The following is a 19693-nucleotide window of genomic DNA, read 5'->3' as shown; positions in this document are numbered from 1 at the left end:
TCATCTCCTACCTTCACTATTTCGGCTCTCAAAGCTACCCACCTTTCTTCTACTATATTTCTTTCCCCCATTATTGTCAATCGTTCCCTAATGCTCTCCCTAAAGCTCTCTAAAACCTCTGGTTCTTTCAGTTTATCCAGGTCCCATTTCCTCAAATTCCCATCTTTTCGCAGTTTCTTCAGTTTTAATCTACAATTCATAACCAATAGATTGCGGTCAGAATCCACATCCGCCCCTGGAAATGCCTTACAGTTTAAAACCTGGTTCCTGAATCTCTGTCTTACCATTATATAATGTATCTGAGACCTTCCAGTATCTCCAGGTTTCTTCCATGTATACAACCTTCTTATATTATTCTTGAACCAAGTGTTAGCTATGATTAAGTTCTGCTCTGTGCAAAATTGTACCAGGCGGCTTCCTCTTTCATTTCTTACTTCCATTCCATATTCACCAACTACGTTTCCTTCTCTTCCTTTTCCTACTATCGAATTCCAGTCACCAATGACTATTAAATTTTCGTCTCCCTTCACTATCTGAATAATTTCTTTTATCTCATCATATGTTTCATCAATCTCTTCGTCATCTGCGGAGCTAGTTGGCATATAAACTTGCACTACTGTAGTAGGCGTCGGCTTCGTATCTATCTTGGTCACAATGATGTGTTCACTATACTGTTTGTAGTAGCTCACCTGCATTTCTATTTTCCTATTCATTATTAAACCTACTCCTGCTTTACCCCTATTTGATTTTGAATTTATAACCCTGTATTCACCTGACCAGAAGTCTTGTTCCTCCTGCCAGCGAACTTCACTAATTCTCACTACATGTAGCTTTAACCTCTTCATTTCCCTTTTTAAGCTTTCTAACCTACCTGCCCGATTAAGGGATCTGACATTCCACGCTCTGATCCGTAGAACGCCAGTTTTCTTTCTTCTGATAACAACGTCCGCCTGAGTAGCCCCCACCCGGTGATCCGAATAGGGGACTATTTTACCTGTGGAATATTTTACCCAAGAGGACGCCATCATCATTTAGCCATACAGTAACGCTGCATGCCCTCAGGAAAAATTACAGCTGTAGTTTCCGCTTGCTTTCAGCCGTTTGCAGTACCAGCACAGCAAGGCTGTTTTGGTTAGTGTTACAAGGCCAGATCAGTCAATCATCCAGACTGTTGCCCTGGCAACTACTGAAAAGGCTGCTGCCCCTCTTCAGGAACCACAGGTCTGTCTAGCCTCTCAACAGATACCCCTCCGTTGTGGTTGCACCTACGGTACGGCTATCTGTATCGCTGAGGCGCGCATGCCTCCCCACCAATGGCAAGGTCCATGGTTCATGGGGGGGGGGGGGGGCTATTAGGGTTAACGGAACAAAAATTAATTTGGAAATTTGTGTTAAGGTCTTATGGGCCCAAACTGCTGAGGTCATCGGTCCCTAAGGTTACACACTACTTAATCTAACTTAAATTGACTTACGCTAAGGACAACACACACACAAACACACACACACATCCATGCCCGAGGGAGGACTCGAACCTCCGATGGGGCGACCAGAAATGTGGGTATTACAAGCACATGTTTTCCTTGTAGTGATTCTGAAAGATGACTTATTAAGATCTGGGTTGATGGATGGAAGAAATTCGATAATCCGTGAAGGATGCTTTAATGTTTCCATTCCCCTGAAACTGCTTTCAGGATGTTTCGAGAACGTACTACTACATACCAAAAAAGAAGTTACATTAGTACATGCCACATCTGCTCGTAATTCGAATATTCATATGAAGGAGAGTACTCAGCATCTACATGTACATGATTACTGTTCAGTTCACATTTAAGTCCATGGCAGAGATTACTTCTCTGCTGCTTACCTCTCAGATATCTGGTGGAAAAAAAGAATAGTTAAATCCTTCTGTAGCAGCTCTGATTTTTTATTACAATTATCGTTTCCCCTGTGTAGGCAGACACGAACAAAATATTTTCGTATTTGGAGGAGAAAGTTGGTGGTTGACATTTCGTAAAAAGATTTAGTCGCAACGAAAAATGCCTTTGTTTTAATGTTTACTACACCAACTAGCTTATAATATCCGTTATACACACTTCCCTGTTTCGCGATAATACAAAAAGAGCTGCCCTTCTTCGAACTTTTCGATGTCCTCCATAAATCCTATCTGGTTTGGATTACGTACTGCACAGCAGTGCCCCAGAAGATTACAGACAAGCATAATGTAGGCTGTCTGTTTAGTAGATCTGTTACCTCTTCAAAGGATCTGTCAATAAAATGCAGACTTCGTTTCGCCTTACCCACAACATTATCTATGAGATCGCTCTAATTGTACCATGCTTTTCCAATGAGTGGCAACGGCCTTGCCGCAGTGGCTACATCGGTTCCCGTGCGATCACCGAAGTTCAGCGCTGTCGGGCGTGGCCGGCGCTTGGATGGGTCACCATCCCGCCGCCATGTGCTGTTGCCATTTTTCGGGGTGCACTCAGCCTCGTGATGCCAATTGAGGAGCTACTCGCCCGATTAGTAGCGGCTTCGGTCAAAGAATACCGTCCTAACGGTCGGGAGTGCGGTGTGCTGACCACACGCCCCTCCTTATCCGCATCCTCCTCGGAAGATGACACGGCGGCCGGACGGTCCCGGAAGGGCCACTTGTGGCCTAAAGACGGAGCTTTTTTTTTTTTTTTTTTTTTTTCCAATGAGTAAAGCAGTAATCCGTGAGGTGTGTTGGAAGGGGCCTGACATTTCATTTAGGTAGCTAGGAACTGCATGAGCCTCCACTACTGCAAGCAGCATCTAAACAGAATAGAGAATCTGGAAGCACAAAGTCATACGATTCTAGTTGTCCAGACAGATAGAAAGAATAACATTACAACTGTCACTAGTAAGTTTGGGCGCTGCAACCCAACCAATGTAAAAGTTTATCTTTATTTACCTGTACGATAATCTACATCTAAATTTCTCAAAAGAAATACACTCCTGGAAATGGAAAAAAGAACACATTGACACCGGTGTGTCAGACCCACCATACATGCTCCGGACACTGCGAGAGGGCTGTACAAGCAATGATCACACGCACGGCACAGCCGACACACCAGGAACCGCGGTGTTGGCCGTCGAATGGCGCTAGCTGCGCAGCATTTGTGCACCACCACCGTCAGTGTCAGCCAGTTTGCCGTGGCATACGGAGCTCCATCGCAGTCTTTAACACTGGTAGCATGCCGCGACAGCGTGGATGTGAACCGTATGTGCAGTTGACGGACTTTGAGCGAGGGCGTATAGTGGGCATGCGGGAGACCGGGTGGACGTACCGCCGAATTGCTCAACACGTGGGGCGTGAGGTCTCCACAGTACATCGATGTTGTCGCCAGTGGTCGGCGGAAGGTGCATGTGCCCGTCGACCTGGGACCGGACCGCAGCGACGCACGGATGCACGCCAAGACCGTAGGATCCTACGCAGTGCCGTAGGGGACCGCACCGCCACTTCCCAGCAAATTAGGGACACTGTTGCTCCTGGGGTATCGGCGAGGACCATTCGCAACCGTCTCCATGAAGCTGGGCTACGGTCCTGCACACCGTTAGGCCGTCTTCCGCTCACGCCCCAACATCGTGCAGCCCGCCTCCAGTGGTGTCGCGACAGGCGTGAATGGAGGGACGAATGGAGACGTGTCGTCTTCAGCGATGAGAGTCGCTTCTGCCTTGGTGCCAATGATGGTCGTATGCGTGTTTGGCGCCGTGCAGGTGAGCGCCACAATCAGGACTGCATACGACCGAGGCACACAGGGCCAACACCCGGCATCATGGTGTGGGGAGCGATCTCCTACACTGGCTGTACACCACTGGTGATCGTCGAGGGGACACTGAATAGTGCACGGTACATCCAAACCGTCATCGAACCCATCGTTTTACCATTCCTAGACCGGCAAGGGAACTTGCTGTTCCAACAGGACAATGCACGTCGCATGTATCCAGTGCCACCCAACGTGCTCTAGAAGGTGTAAGTCAACTACCCTGGCCAGCAAGATCTCCGGATCTGTCCCCCATTGAGCACGTTTGGGACTGGATGAAGCGTCGTCTCACGCGGTCTGCACGTCCAGCACGAACGCTGGTCCAACTGAGACGCCAGGTGGAAATGGCATGGCAAGCCGTTCCACAGGACTACATCCAGCATCTCTACGATCGTCTCCATGGGAGAATAGCAGCCTGCATTGCTGCGAAAGGTGGATATACACTGTACTAGTGCCGACATTGTGCATGCTCTGTTGCCTGTGTCTATGTGCCTGTGGTTCTGTCAGTGTGATCATGTGATGTATCTGACCCCAGGAATGTGTCAATAAAGTTTCCCCTTCCTGGGACAATGAATTCACGGTGTTCTTATCTCAATTTCCAGGAGTGTATCTGCATAGCTATACGATTATACGCTCGGTTTTCAGCTTCATATTATTACATACAAGTTATGTCACCTCTCTTAGAACTACCTCAATTCAAAGATCGTGCTTCGACCACTGTTATGGAGCATTCACGACACAATGAAGGAATTAAAAGCTAGCATATCATACTACAAATTGGGTATGATGGCTGTGCTAATGCCCCTAAAAAGGTAACGGCGTATTGTCTAATTTTACGTGATCGCATTATAGAGTATACACCTGTGACTGGTGTTGTAAGCCAACCTTTCAGTTGCTACAGTATCAATTTACAATGACAGCATATGAAGTGATGATTCTTGACGCTGAAGCCTTAACGAATGATGCAATGACGTTCGAACAAATATCGGGCTTGCAGCCGGTTTTCGATTCACTCGTTTCACGATATTTCGACAGGGCCCCTGCCAGTCATCTTCAGGTGAGCCATCGAAGTCTGACGAATATTTGCTCCGTTCTATCCTATATAGCGCGCTGCGAGTATTCTGCGCACGCCTCATTGTTCAAGCTGACACACGGACCACACCTCATGGTGGCAGCTCCCTCGCTGGTGGAACCGCGCAACTCAGCTGTCCTCTGTACTACCGCTCGCCGTGGCTGTTGGCGCACTCTGCCATCTTCGATTAGAACAAATTGTGGAGATGATGGGGTTCCGCGCACTGTCTAACTGGCAGTCACTATATACACTGAAGCGCCAAGGTAACTGGTATAGGCATGCATATTCAAATACAGAGATATGTAAACAGGCAGAATATGGCGCTGCAGTCAGCAAAACCTATATAAGACAAGAAGTTTTTGGCGCAGTTCTTAGATAAGTTACTGCTGTTACAATGCCGCCCGCTCTGTTTTCCACTTAAATTCCTACACCACCTACTCCCACAACCAGGCCCACTTTACCTTCATCCGCCTCGACAGCCTTGTTTAAGGTTCTCTCTCCCCGTACCGATTCCTTCTCGCCTCTCACCTCCTGGCGTGTCACCAGTATCGTCTCCTCTACCTCAACATTCTTCCCTCTCTGGTAGCAAATACCTATTCATGCATACCCTACCCCAGGACCAGGTTGACTCCTTCATCCTTAGTGAATCCTTCCTCCAACCTCAACATGTTGTCCGCACCTCTCCCTATCTCCTTCACTACACCGACAATCCCCTTCCCCTCACCTGAGGTGGGGTCGCTATTGGCCTCGTCAAACATCTCCCTGTCTGGCCACAACCCCTCCTCAATGACCCAACTGAACATTTTCTCCTCAGCATGTTTTATCCCTCCCTGACCATTACCTGTGCAGCTATCTATATCCATCCCTTAGCTCCTCTACCCTACGACTTCATTTCACATGTTGACTGTACCTTCTCCACCAATGTGATTCTCCCTGCCCTCAACATCCACAGCTGTGACCCTGCCACCCCCTCGCAGTGGCATCAGTTCCTTGTCACCCTCCATGGTGACCTTGTTCCTGTCCAACAACACACCTGTCCTGAAAGTAACTCGAATCCTGATGTTATTCTCACTTCCCCCAACCTCCTTGATCACATCGCCATGGACATCCTCGATCCTATTTGTAGTGACCACCTCCCCGTCCTTCTCACTGTCTCCTCTGCCCGTGGCCCCCTGCAGCCCCCCTCCCAGCTGCCCCTCCAAAGTCCAACCATAACTACTGCCGTGTGGAATGGGATGCCTACTGGGTTGAAAGCTACCCCATCACCTTTCACCATCCAACTGTCGTCACCCCTGCCTCTTCCTTCCTCCAGAAGACCATCACAGATGCTGTGGAGGCCCATGTCCCTACCAAACTCATCCACTCTCACCACCCTACACTTCGTCCACAGGCCATCCTTCCTCTTCAAGAATCCCGCAGGCTCTACAGCTCCTTCCTCCGCACCTGTGACTGGGATACACTCATCCACCACCGGCAATTACAGCGACACATCTGGAACCTCCTTACAGCAAAGAAACGCTGGGACTGGCGCCAGACATGCACATGCCTCAACTCCACCCTCCCTGTCAATTCCACCAAGTACTGGTCAGCCTTCCACAACCTTACTGGTAGCCATCCCACCCCACATTACCCTATCCTCCATGATGATCACACCTTTCCTAACAACATAATTAAGGCTAACCATTTTGCTTCCCACCTCTCTGAGGTCTTCTCCATTCCTGATAATCCCCATTTTGATTACTCCCTCTTCCCCAACATATGACCACAGTGATACCTCTGTTCCACCACTTGCCCCTAGCTTCCAGTACTTGGATCAGTTACCCCCCCCCCCCCCCCCCTCAGACATCAATAGTCTCATCACTGCACACAGCATCACACTCGTCCTAGGCTCCAAACGCAACACTGCCCCTGGTCATGATGGCATCATCTACCGCAACTCCAAGGAATCCCCCCCCCCCCCCCCGCATCCTTCGTAGCTGTCCTTGCTACCCTGTACAATGTCCTCCTCTCCACTGGATTTTACCCTGACCTATGGAAGACTTCCCGTGTCCTACTGTTCCCTAAACCCACCAAACGCCCCTCTGATACCTCTTCCTATCATCCCATTTGCCTCACCTCCATGTTCAGTATGGTCTTTGAGACCATCCTCTCCCATCGTATTCACCGCCACCTTAACCAGCACCACCTCCTTCCCCTTACCCAGTGTGGCTTCCAGCCTTCCTTCTCAGCTGACGACAAACTCCTTAACCTTACCAATCTTTTTCCCTCCAACTTAACTCCCACCACTCCGCTATCTTTATTTACCTTGACCTCCAGAACGCCTAGGACCGTATCTGGCATCCTGGGCTCCTCTTCAAACTCCAGACCTATGCCCTCCCTATCAATTTCGTCCATCTCATTGCTTCCTTTCTCTCCCTTCGTCACTCCTACGTCACTACCCTCAATTTTAACTCCCGTTCCTTTTGTTCCTCCACTGGCGTGACCAAGGCTCCGTCCTTTCCCCTCTCCTCTATCTCCTGTACACTGCTGATACGCCCAAACCTCCCCCACCTGTTCATTTCCTCCATTTGCTGATGACACAGCCTTCTGAGCCCTTTATCCTTTCCTTCAACAGTCCCAACGTACCCTCCAAACCCACATTGACCAGTTAACTGTTTGGTGCAACCAGTGGTTCCTCCGTATCAACCCCTCCAATATGCAGGCGGTCATCATAGGCTGCATCATAGGCTGCACCTTCTGCATCTGCCTTCCATCCCCCATGTGCACCCTCTATGACCTCATCCCCTTTCCCCAACTTCTCCTTTTCCTTGAACACATCTGCACCCTGTATATTGTATGCTGACTCGATCCCCCTCACTCCTTGGTGTCTTCCTTCCTCTCCACCCCTGGCCCGTTGCTGTGCTTTACGATTATGTCCCACCCTCTCTCCATCTCCACACCCTCCACCTCCTTTCCCAAAGCAACTTCCAGCATCTACCCCTCCCGGATGATGAGGTTCACCCTGACATCTACCCTTCCTACCAATTCTAACCCCACCTTCCTCCTCCCTCCTTCTCAGGGCTCCCTCTCCTCCCCCCCTTCTCCTGAGTGGCTTTCCCCCTCCTATACCCCCTCCCTCTACTGTGCTCCCCTTCAGTGTCTCTACATTCCCTCCTGCCTTATGTTCCCTCTTCATCTCCCACCCTGCCCGTCTCCTGCATCTTGGTGCGCCCCCTGTGCCCTCCTTTTCCTCTTCCTCCCGCCCCCCTTCCCCCCCTCTTTTTTCCTCCTCTCCGACCTCCAGTCCTTCATCAGGTCCCTATCAGTAGCTTTTATTCTTTATGAGTGTTCCGTCGTTTCCAATGGTTTTGTTTTTTTAAGCGCCTCGCTCTGTGTAATTTTTATACTGTCGCCAACTTTTATCTTCTGTCTGACTCCAGTGATTTTAAGTACGCAACGGATTGCCAGCTGTTTTCTTTTAACTCTATGCCGACTTTTTAATTGTCCCCCAATGTCCCCATATTAGTGTTTTCTTTAAGTCCCATTTACTGTGTTTTATGTCCCCCTTTTTACCCCAGTTTTTTATGTAAGAGTTCCCCTTGTATATTTTTGTTAAAGCCGTTTGGCTGAAGAACAGTGGACTGTGCCACTGTCAGCCATCACCTGCCCCATAGGGGCAGGGCAATGAAATTAAAATAAAGGAAAAATGGTGGCCCATCAATAAGTATCAGCATGTGAACCATTCAACGAAATATCATTGATGTGGGCTTTTGGAGTCAAAGACCCACTCGTGTACCCTTGGTACGACACAAAGCTCTATGCCTCACCTGGGCCCATCAACACCGACATTGAACTGTTGATGACTGGAACCATGTTGCCTGTTTGAACGAGTCTTGTTTCAGATTAACCAAGCAGATGGACGTGTATCGGTATGGAGACAACCTCATGAATCCAATGACCCTGCATGTCAGCAGGGTACTTGGGCAATTCCAGCAGGACAGTGCGACACCCTACACTTCCAGAATTGCTACAGAGTGGCTTCAGGAACACTCTTCTGAGTTCAAACACTTCTGCTGGCCACCTAACTCTCCATACATGAACATTATTGAGCATATCTGGGATGCCTTGCAAAGCACTGTTCAGAAGAGATCTCCACCCCCTGGTACTCTTACGGATTTATGGATAGCTCTGCAGGATTCATGGTGTCAGTTCCCTCCAGCACTACTTCAGACATTAGTCGAGTCCATGTCATGTTGTGCTGTGGTACTTCTGTGAGCTCACGGGAGCCCTACACCATAGTAGGCATGTGTACCAGTTTCTTTGGCTCTTCAGTGTATTTAGATAAAATGGTTGAAGAAGACAAAGTACAAGTGTAATGTGAGTTGATCTAGCTACAATGACCATCTCACTGGCTGTGAGCTGAATCGATAGCACAAGTGAAGTGTGGGCAGAACAGTGAGTAGTAGGGCACTGTGGGTTCTGGCCAGAAAAGTGCTGACATTAGTATCAGCAGTTCTCATCAGTGTTGTCATATGACGGCTAGGAGAGTTGTGTGTGTTTTATTTAACTGAAGTCAGGAGCTGCACAGTCTTATCTCCAAGGTAATTTCAGGAAACACAGCATGTTGCCATGTGCTAAGGCCAAGGATAGTAGGGCTTCCCCACCCATCCTGCACTCCTGCATAAATCATCCCACAGCTCATGATCCCATGTTCCCATGAGCCTGATACCCACACCCAGCAGCTATGTTCGCATTATTGACTTCCAAAAATATGCTTAAGGACTGATTCTCTAGTCCTCACATCGATTACTTTGATTTGAAGCTATATATCATTCGATTTGAAATATTGGAACAAGTAGATGTCATATTTCTACATAACTCATTAAAAATCAGAACTCATATGTTAATATAAATAATGAAATTGGAATTCTCATTTGATGAAAATAAGTTTTTTTACCTAAAACACTATCCCACAACCTCTGAAAATGAAAACAAATTCAAGAACATTGTCACATCCTACTTGCTCCTGTCACCAGCAGATAGCTGTACTGAAAAATCGATTTTTCCCTATAAATAATTATAAACGAACATCTGCTTGGAAAAAATAAATAACAAATTAGGAATTTGTTGAACACGAGTTTCACCTTAAATACCATTCCAAAAAACCTGAAAATGTGAAATAATAGAAAATCCAAGTTCCTCCAGTAACCAGCAAATAACTACATTGTAAAATCGCGACCATAGTCTGATCTTTGTACCACACCAATAGACGGCTTCAGTAACAATTAAAAACTCAAAGATGGTAAATTAATTATTTTCTTCGTCTAAGATGTTGGAAATATTCTCAAATGTCCTCAAAATACTACAGCATTGCGATGTTTCCATTGCTTGTTGAGGTTATTACATGAAAACGCTGTTTCATGTCACAATTCAGCAAGATAGTTTGCAGTGTAAACGAAAATGCCATTTAATTTCCACATACACATGCATTTGCCAAATTAGTGCCCAAAATTCCGAAGTATATATCCCAATAGTAGATTTCAATATTTGACATTTGGGAATGTAGGCCTAAAAATTCGATGTCATATAACTACCCTGACCAGTCTTATACCAGCAGAAAAATAAGTGGTAGCTAAGTGGCAAATAGACAGACTGAAGGTAACTAATTAGACACACCCTCAAATAAAATATTTCACCCTCATAATATATATTTCCGCATTTTTAAATAGTTCTCAAGCACCAATTCAGGAGGTAAAAGTGGAATGCATCATGTTACTCACTAGGAACATCATAAACGAAACTATACATTGCCTGTTATTGCTCTTATTATTAATGACACAGGCCTACTAAAGTGTACGTAAACAACAATGGTTTGCGGTCAGGAGGCACCCTATGAGCGTTTTATACTGTATTTGTCCCACTTTATTGTCCACAACATACTAAAAAATATGTCAGCTGTGCTGTTTACGTTGTTAAGTACGTAAAATGAGTATTCGATATGTGCAGTTGCATTTCTGCAAACTATGACTTGCAAAAATAAAAACCAGCAACCAACTATACCACCGTAAACGCCCACATAACACAATTGTTTTATTAGGAAACGAGGGAAAGACTATGGTGTTTTGTATTACAAAAAATGTTACTTATACAACAGAAGAACATATAGCTCACAGCATGTAAACACACAAACAAAGATGCTAACAGAGTCGATTTCTCGGGAAAAAACTATGTACCATGATACACTGCAAGACACTTCGCATTTCGCAAGTTCAAATTTAATATTATCACAACTAAATTATTTGTTTAACTGATTAAAGTACATTACATTGTAATATAAACAAAATTTCAATGGAAAGTCGATTCTGTATACCTTGCATACACAAAGGGCCATCATAATACACCTAACATAAGGTTTTGTATGACCATCCTCCGTTACTATAAAGGCTAAACAAATACCACAACACATATTAAAGCGATAGTATTCACTATAACGTACAGAAATGTAGATTTGGAAGTCGTCATGTTCTAAAAAAAATTAGTGAATCACAAACGGATATGACGTTACCAATTCTACCAGCCCAATATGCTACCCCCTTGTGGAATATACTTAATAACAAGCACTCAACAACATAGTGCATGTTAGGACTTCCTGTGAACAAAGCTTAAACAAAGTGACTGTAAATATTACAAGGTATGGTAGCTCAACATTGTATTGTAACAGCTTGACAATGCCGCTTCCAAGAGACGATGATTTCAACGTCATAATAGACGGAAAATAATGTGATTAAAGCAGCAATAGCGGTGCGGAATTACTAATAATTGCTATAGTGACGTAATTATATTCCATAACAGAGTAGCTGAAAAGTCATCAAGTACATACGCAAACAGCTTGCACAGAGAACAAACATAAAATCCATTCTGTAGTGGTTCCCACCTGGTTAATACCATGGTCGGTCATGTGTGTGGTCACATTATAAAATCTATAAATTTGTTACCAATAACGTCGCCCACTCCTGGGCTTGTGATTTCATATACATAACAAAAGTTTTACTACTCTACAATCGGAGGTCACCCAAGTTAGTCAACCCTAACCATCTTATCATATAGTGTAAGCCTAGATGTCGCTGAATATGCTAGATATCACCTCCACCTAAGAAAAACTTTACGACACTACTGGTCCCGTTAATGTACGAGGGTCAGTCAAAAAGTAATGCCTCCTATTTTTTTTTCTACGTTTAATTGTCAGGAAATTTAAATGCAATTACATAGGTTGAAAACCACAACATTGAGGATAATTTTGTCATTTTTCAATGTAATCTCCGCCCATCTCTACAGTTTTGGTCCATCTTTGAACAAGGGCATGTATCCCAGCACTGTAAAAATCACAGCTCTGCTTCCTAAGCCATTGACGCACGGATGTTTTGACGGCCTCCTCATCTTCAAAATGAATCCCACGATGAGCTTCTTTTAGTGGCCCGAACAGATGGAAGTCTGATGGTGCCAGGTCAGGGCTGTATGGGGGATGAGGCAAAACTTCCCATCCAATTTTGACAATCTCGTCAGAGGTGTGACGACTGGTGTGTGGTCTTGCATTGTCATGCAAAAGAAGAACATCTGCCATTGATTTTGTTGGGCGAACTCGCTGAAGACGTGCTTTAAGTTTTTTGAGGGTTGTGACGTATTGAACAGAATTTATTGTGCATCCCTGCTCCAAAAAATCAACCAGAATCACACCCTCTGTATCCCAGAAAACTGTTGCCATAACTTTCCCTGCCGATCGCACAGTTTTGAATTTTTTCTTCCTCGGCGAGCTTGTGTGACGCCACTCCATTGACTGCCTCTTTGATTCGGGTTCAAAAAAATGCACCCATGTTTCGTCCCCGGTCACAATTTTTTTCAGAAACTCATCTCCCTCCAAACGGAAGCGCTGCAAGTGTTGGGAGGCTATTGTTTTCCTTGCCTCTTTATTCTGATCGGTTAACATTCTTGGAACCCACCGTGCACAAACTTTTGAGTACCCCAATTGTTTAATAATCATGATCACACTGCCTTTACTAAGAGAAATAATGCGACACACTTCATCTGCAGTCACCCGACGGTCACCACGAATGATGTCATCAACTTGCTGAATGTTGTGTGGAGTCACTGCACTCACCGGCCTGCCGCTCCGCTTTTCGTCAGTCAACGGTGTTTGCCCTTCAGCTTCCTTACAACGACGAACCCATCGTCTAACAGTGCTGACATCCACTGTCACAACACCATACACCTTCTTCAGTCTTTCATGAATGCGTATGGGCGTTTCACCTTCTGCATTCAAGAATTCAATCACACAACGCTGTCTCAAACGAACATCGATGTCGGCCATCTTACAAACTTCTGCTGTGCTGCCACCTGTTGACACAGAAAGTTACTACTGCAGTGGATTGCAGAAGAAGGTTTGAGGAATGGCGCCAAATTCAAATTTTTCACTTAACTTAATTTCTTTAAGTAGAAAAAAAATGGGAGGCATTACTTTTTGACCGACCCTCGTAGATTTATTATGTAGTTTCATGAGGTAGAATACCTGTGCTGTATGTAAATTATAAATTAATAGCATAGTCAGCAAAAAAAGGCCAGCGGTTAATAATTGTAATGGGATAATTTAATGGTAAATACTCCGATTTGTGTGACAGAGTACCAAACAGCGATGGACAGACTGTATCACTGACGGGATTGTGAAGAACAATGCTGCCCCTGTTTTAATATGGCGCTTCCGTCGGAGTCAGAGTAGCATATCACTGCTGTATGCTGGTAGAATATAGTAGTTCATGGTCTTCTTCTTCGTCAGTAGACGAGCAGCAGAGGGGCTTCCGACAAAGTGATAGCAGAACTGACAGAGTTACAGCATACAAGTGTAGGAGACAAATTACACTATGAGTGCTCGAATACAATGAGTGGAACCTGCTATAACCGAATGATAGTAAATTGTCATTTGTCATCCAGTTCTCGTGGACTGCAACCGATGTAACTGCATCCAGAAGGTGGAGCTGCTTCTGTCTTAGTAATCAACAAACAGCCCATACTGCTGACAATGTGCTCTCAAAACATGTCATTCTACGTGTAATATATCATAAAGTTTGCATATACAGCACTTTGGTAAGGTTCCCAGCATACATAACAATAGTAACATACACTACGTCATCAAAAGTATCCGGACACCCCCAATAATATACGCTTTTCATATTAGATGGATTGTGCTGCCACCTACTGCCAGGTACTCCATATCAGTGACATCAGCAGTCATTAGACATCGTGAGAGAGCAGAATGGAGCACTCTGCGGTACAAACGTACGCGAGATTTCCACACTCCTAAACATCCCTAGGTCCACTGTTTCAGATGTGGTAGTGAAGTGGAAACGTGAAGGGACACATACAGCACAAAAGCGTACAGGTCGACCTCGTCTGTTGACTGACAGACACTGCCGACAGTTGAAGAGGGTAGTAATGTGTAATAGGCAGACGTCTATCCAGACCATCACACAGGAATCACAAACTGCTTCATGATCCACTGCAAGTAATATGACAGTTAGGCGGAAGGTGAGAAAACCTTGATTTCATGTTCGAGCAGCTGCTCATAAGTCACACCTCACGCCGGTAAATGCCAAACGACGCTTCGCTTGGTGTAAGGAGCGTAAACATTGGACGATTGAACAGTGGAAAAACGTTGTGTGGAGTGACGAATCACGGGACACAATATGGCGATCCAATGGCAGGATGTGGGTATGGTGAATGCCTGGCGAACGTCATCTGCCAGCGTGTATAGTGTCAACAGTAAAATTCGTAGGCGGTGGTGTTATGGTGTGGTCCTGTTTTTCATGGAGGGCGTTTGCACCCCTTGTTGTTTTGCGTGGCACTATCACAGCACAGGCCTCCATTGATGTTTTAAGCACCTTATAACTTCCTACTGTTGAAGAGCAATTCGGGGATGGCTATTGCATCTTTCAACACGATCGAGCACCTGTTCATAATGCACGTCCTATGAAGGAGTGTTTACACGACAATAATATCCCTGTAATGGACTGGCCTGCCCAGAGTCCTGGCCTGAATCCTAAGAACACCTTTGGGATGTTTTGGAATGCCGACTTCGTGTCAGGTCCACTCCATGAAGAATGGGCTGCCATTCCCCAAGAAACCTTCCAGCACCTGACCGAACATATGCCTGTGAGACTGGAAGCTATCATCAAGGCTAAGGGTGGGCCAACATCATACTAAATTCCAGCATTACCGATGGAGAGCGCCACGAACTTGTAAGTCATTTTCAGCCAGTTGTCCGGATACTTTTGATCACGTAGTGTACGCCAGTGGCGGTGTCAATACTGCTTGCTAATGCAGATTTCCAGTTCCCCAGTCGTATCTAGATATCGCCATACACAGTGTTTAATGTATTATGTAAGCCTTGCCTGCACATCTGCTATATATTTTTATATTTCCAATTACAGTTTGTATTCTTCTGTAATGACAACATTTACTCTTTTTCTTACGACTTGTGGGATAAAATTATTTGTGAGCACCAGTCTCAACTCAGTGACATCTATAGCTGACCGTATTGTGGAGGATAATACCCTGAACTGAGAGAAATACACTCCTAGAAATTGAAATAAGAACACCGTGAATTCATTGTCCCAGGAAGGGGAAACTTTATTGACACATTCCTGGGGTCAGATACATCACATGATCACACTGACAGAACCACAGGCACATAGACACAGGCAACAGAGCATGCACAATGTCGGCACTAGTACAGTGTATATCCACCTTTCGCAGCAATGCAGGCTGCTATTCTCCCATGGAGACGATAGTAGAGATGCTGGATGTAGTCCTGTGGAACGGCTTGCCATGCCATTTCCACCTGGCGCCTCAGTTGGACCAGCGTTCGTGCTGGACGTGCAGACCGCGTGAGACGACGCTTCATCCAGTCCCAAACATGCTCAATGGGGGACAGATCCGGAGATCTTGCTGGCCAGGGTAGTTGACTTACACCTTCTAGAGCACGTTGGGTGGCACGGGATACATGCGGACGTGCATTGTCCTGTTGGAACAGCAAGTTCCCTTGCCGGTCTAGGAATGGTAGAACGATGGGTTCGATGACGGTTTGGATGTACCGTGCACTATTCAGTGTCCCCTCGACGATCACCAGTGGTGTACGGCCAGTGTAGGAGATCGCTCCCCACACCATGATGCCGGGTGTTGGCCCTGTGTGCCTCGGTCGTATGCAGTCCTGATTGTGGCGCTCACCTGCACGGCGCCAAACACGCATACGACCATCATTGGCACCAAGGCAGAAGCGACTCTCATCGCTGAAGACGACACGTCTCCATACGTCCCTCCATTCACGCCTGTCGCGACACCACTGGAGGCGGGCTGCACGATGTTGGGGCGTGAGCGGAAGACGGCCTAACGGTGTGCGGGACCGTAGCCCAGCTTCATGGAGACGGTTGCGAATGGTCCTCGCCGATACCCCAGGAGCAACAGTGTCCCTAATTTGCTGGGAAGTGGCGGTGCGGTCCCCTATGGCACTGCGTAGGATCCTACGGTCTTGGCGTGCATCCGTGCGTCGCTGCGGTCCGGTCCCAGGTCGACGGGCACGTGCACCTTCCGCCGACCACTGGCGACGACATCGATGTACTGTGGAGACCTCACGCCCCACGTGTTGAGCAATTCGGCGGTACGTCCACCCGGCCTCCCGCATGCCCACTATACGCCCTCGCTCAAAGTCCGTCAACTGCACATACGGTTCACGTCCACGCTGTCGCGGCATGCTACCAGTGTTAAAGACTGCGATGGAGCTCCGTATGCCACGGCAAACTGGCTGACACTGACGGCGGTGGTGCACAAATGCTGCGCAGCTAGCGCCATTCGACGGCCAACACCGCGGTTCCTGGTGTGTCGGCTGTGCCGTGCGTGTGATCATTGCTTGTACAGCCCTCTCGCAGTGTCCGGAGCAAGTATGGTGGGTCTGACACACCGGTGTCAATGTGTTCTTTTTTCCATTTCCAGGAGTGTATGTTTTCTTCGCCTTAATACAGCACTTCTGTGTAATACTTCCGTTGCCTTTGTTGGAGTCAGAGTTAAGAATTTCCACGTAGTTTAAAGGTAGATAATTAAAACTGTATGCAGACAGAACATAATTAATAAGCTTTTCTCTGTTTTGTGTGTCACGAAGGGTTATTTGTACGCCAGTGGATTTTCGTGTTTTCTTATTACCCCTGTAGACAAACTGCAGAACGTTGTTAAACACCACACAGAAGTTAGTATGTAACTTATTCGTAACTGACACCAAGTGGACATGATTGACACAGGGTACAGTGGAGCACATTGTAAATATTGTTCGTTGAAGTCATACACTTTAACAGTATTGTACAGGGTCAAACACAAGAAGATACACTCTGTAGCCTCCAGCCTGGTAATACCATGGTCCTGAGCCAAGGAAGATGTAAAAGTTTCTCGTAGTGGTGTACAGACACATTATAAAATCTATAAGGTGGTTGTCAATAACTTCGATAAATTTGTTCACTCCTAGACTTGCGATTTGATTTATAAAATTATTATATATCTTTATTCCACAAATTGGAGATCAGCCACATTAAGCTGTCTGTCACAACTGTCATATCGCTGTCGATAAACACAGTGCTCTTTCCCTGACAGTCTCTTTCCATGCAGAAGTTGTAGTTTGATATTAGGTAGTTACACATATCCACTTTGTTAAAAATACAGGCAAAATCTTGCGTTATGTCCAAATCCAAAAGGTAAAACCAGTTTGGACAAGTAGATAATAAATTAAAATTTTTACGAAAGCACATCTTTGGTTCTCTGGATGCTCTGGAAAACTACTGCAGAAACACGACTGGGACATATTTTGTTAGATTCACCAGATCAATAACAACAAAATGAATGGAAATCGTGCTTAACTTTAACCTCGTACAGTTTTGCGATGGCTTCATATTGGTGAAATTGCTAAGTTTCAGGCAAAATCTTTTATTAGCCGTAACTCTGTAACCAAACATTTGTGGACCTATGTTTATATGAACTTTTTTCTTTAGTTTTACTTGTAGAATAACATATTAAAATTTTTGCATACATTCGTGAATCACATTGTATATTAGACTTTGTTTGTGATATTTATGAATGTATTTTATTGTGTATTTTTGGGCTATTGTGATGTGTCTTTTTTAAGTTATTGGTTTGTGTCAGTCCTCGCAGTATCACAGTTATTTTAGACTACCTCATATCTTTCCATCTTTTCCTAATAAAACAATTGTGTTATGTGGGCGTTTGAGGTGGTGTAGTTGGTTGCTGGTTTTTATTTTTGCAAGTCATAGTTTGCAGAAATGCAACTGCACATATCGAATACTCATTTTACATAATTAACAACGTAAACAGCACAGCTGACATATTTTTTAAAATGTTGTGGACAATAAAGTGGGACAAATACAGTATATAAAGCTCGTAGGGTGCCTCCTGACCGCAAACCATTGTTATTTACACACACTTTAGTAGGCCTGTGTCATTAATAATAAGATGTGAGAAATAGTTTTTTTGTCATAATATCGTTTAACTTTCTGTACATTTTCATTTCCATGGAACGTCCAGCGTGATATTCTTTCAACTCCAGTGTGTTAGGATGCTTTAACTTGAACCTTTATATGGTCCCTTATATACATGGTGAAATTTCTGTATTACATGGTCGTCTTCCCTAGATTGGTGGGTTCATATTAATACAAGGTCCCCACCTCGATACATGATCTGATGCACCATTTTATTGTTCTGTTTCTTCCTTTCTTCAGCTTTCTTGAGAACGTTCTGTTCTACTCTTTCCAAACTTCCTTCAGTGTTACGTTTTCTGCTGTCACGTTGTTCATACTTCTCTTATACAACTGTCTGGCGTCACATCCATTAAAATTTTCAACAGAACGTATTCAGTAGAGTTGTGGGGTACATGCTTTATTATATCTTCAAAAGTGTTTACCCACTGTGACCATTTACTCTGTTGGTTATGACAGTAGGCCCGACATAGCCTATTAATCTTTTTAATATTTACCAGTCGGTCTGTTTCAGGTTCAGATACTTTTTTCGCCTGTCTTGCATCTAAAACCAAACGAACCTGCCTCTTCGTCTTAACGATGTGAGCGAACAAGCTGTAAGGGCTGGGGGGGGGGGGGGGGGGAGAGTTGAGTGGCACTTCCCCGCTGCAGAGCACGTGGCTGGCGGTTGCTATGGGGTCGTGGCGAGTGGTTGGCGTTTACGTGGCCTTGGAAAAACACGAGCGCGAGCTTGTCAGGGGCACGTATGGCCGTATTTGCGCGCTTGGAGGAATTTATATTCCAGAGAAAAACTGATAAAAACAAACCTAATAGTGACACAGATATGCGAATTGGTACTGATGGAGAGAAAAATATGTAAAGCTAAATTATGTAGACGCGCCGCCGGCCGCGGTGGTCTAGCGGTTCTAGGCGCTTAGTCCGGAACCGCGTGACTGCTATGGTCGCAGGTTCGAATCCTGCCTCGGGCATGGATGTGTGTGATGTCCTTAGGTTAGTTAGGTTTAAGTAGTTCTAAGTTCTAGGGGACTGATGACCACATATGTTAAGTCCCATAGTGCTCAGAGCCATTTGAACCATTTTTTTTTGTAGACGCGCCACAAAAATATATAATAGTTTAAATGTTATTGCTGTCTGAAAAATTGTAAATTTATGAAAGTTCAAAAGCTAATATTTCGGCAATGCTTTGGCCGATTAATATAAACAAAGTGTCTATGTATGCTGCTAGTAGAGTTGCATGGAGCAATCATAGCCTGTTGCTGCTATGGTGTTTTTTATTA

The sequence above is a fragment of the Schistocerca nitens genome, chromosome 3 (assembly GCF_023898315.1).
Source record: "Schistocerca nitens isolate TAMUIC-IGC-003100 chromosome 3, iqSchNite1.1, whole genome shotgun sequence".
Taxonomy (NCBI): domain Eukaryota; kingdom Metazoa; phylum Arthropoda; class Insecta; order Orthoptera; family Acrididae; genus Schistocerca; species Schistocerca nitens.
The sequence above is the reverse complement of the archived record's forward strand: the minus strand, read 5'-3'. Positions refer to the sequence as shown.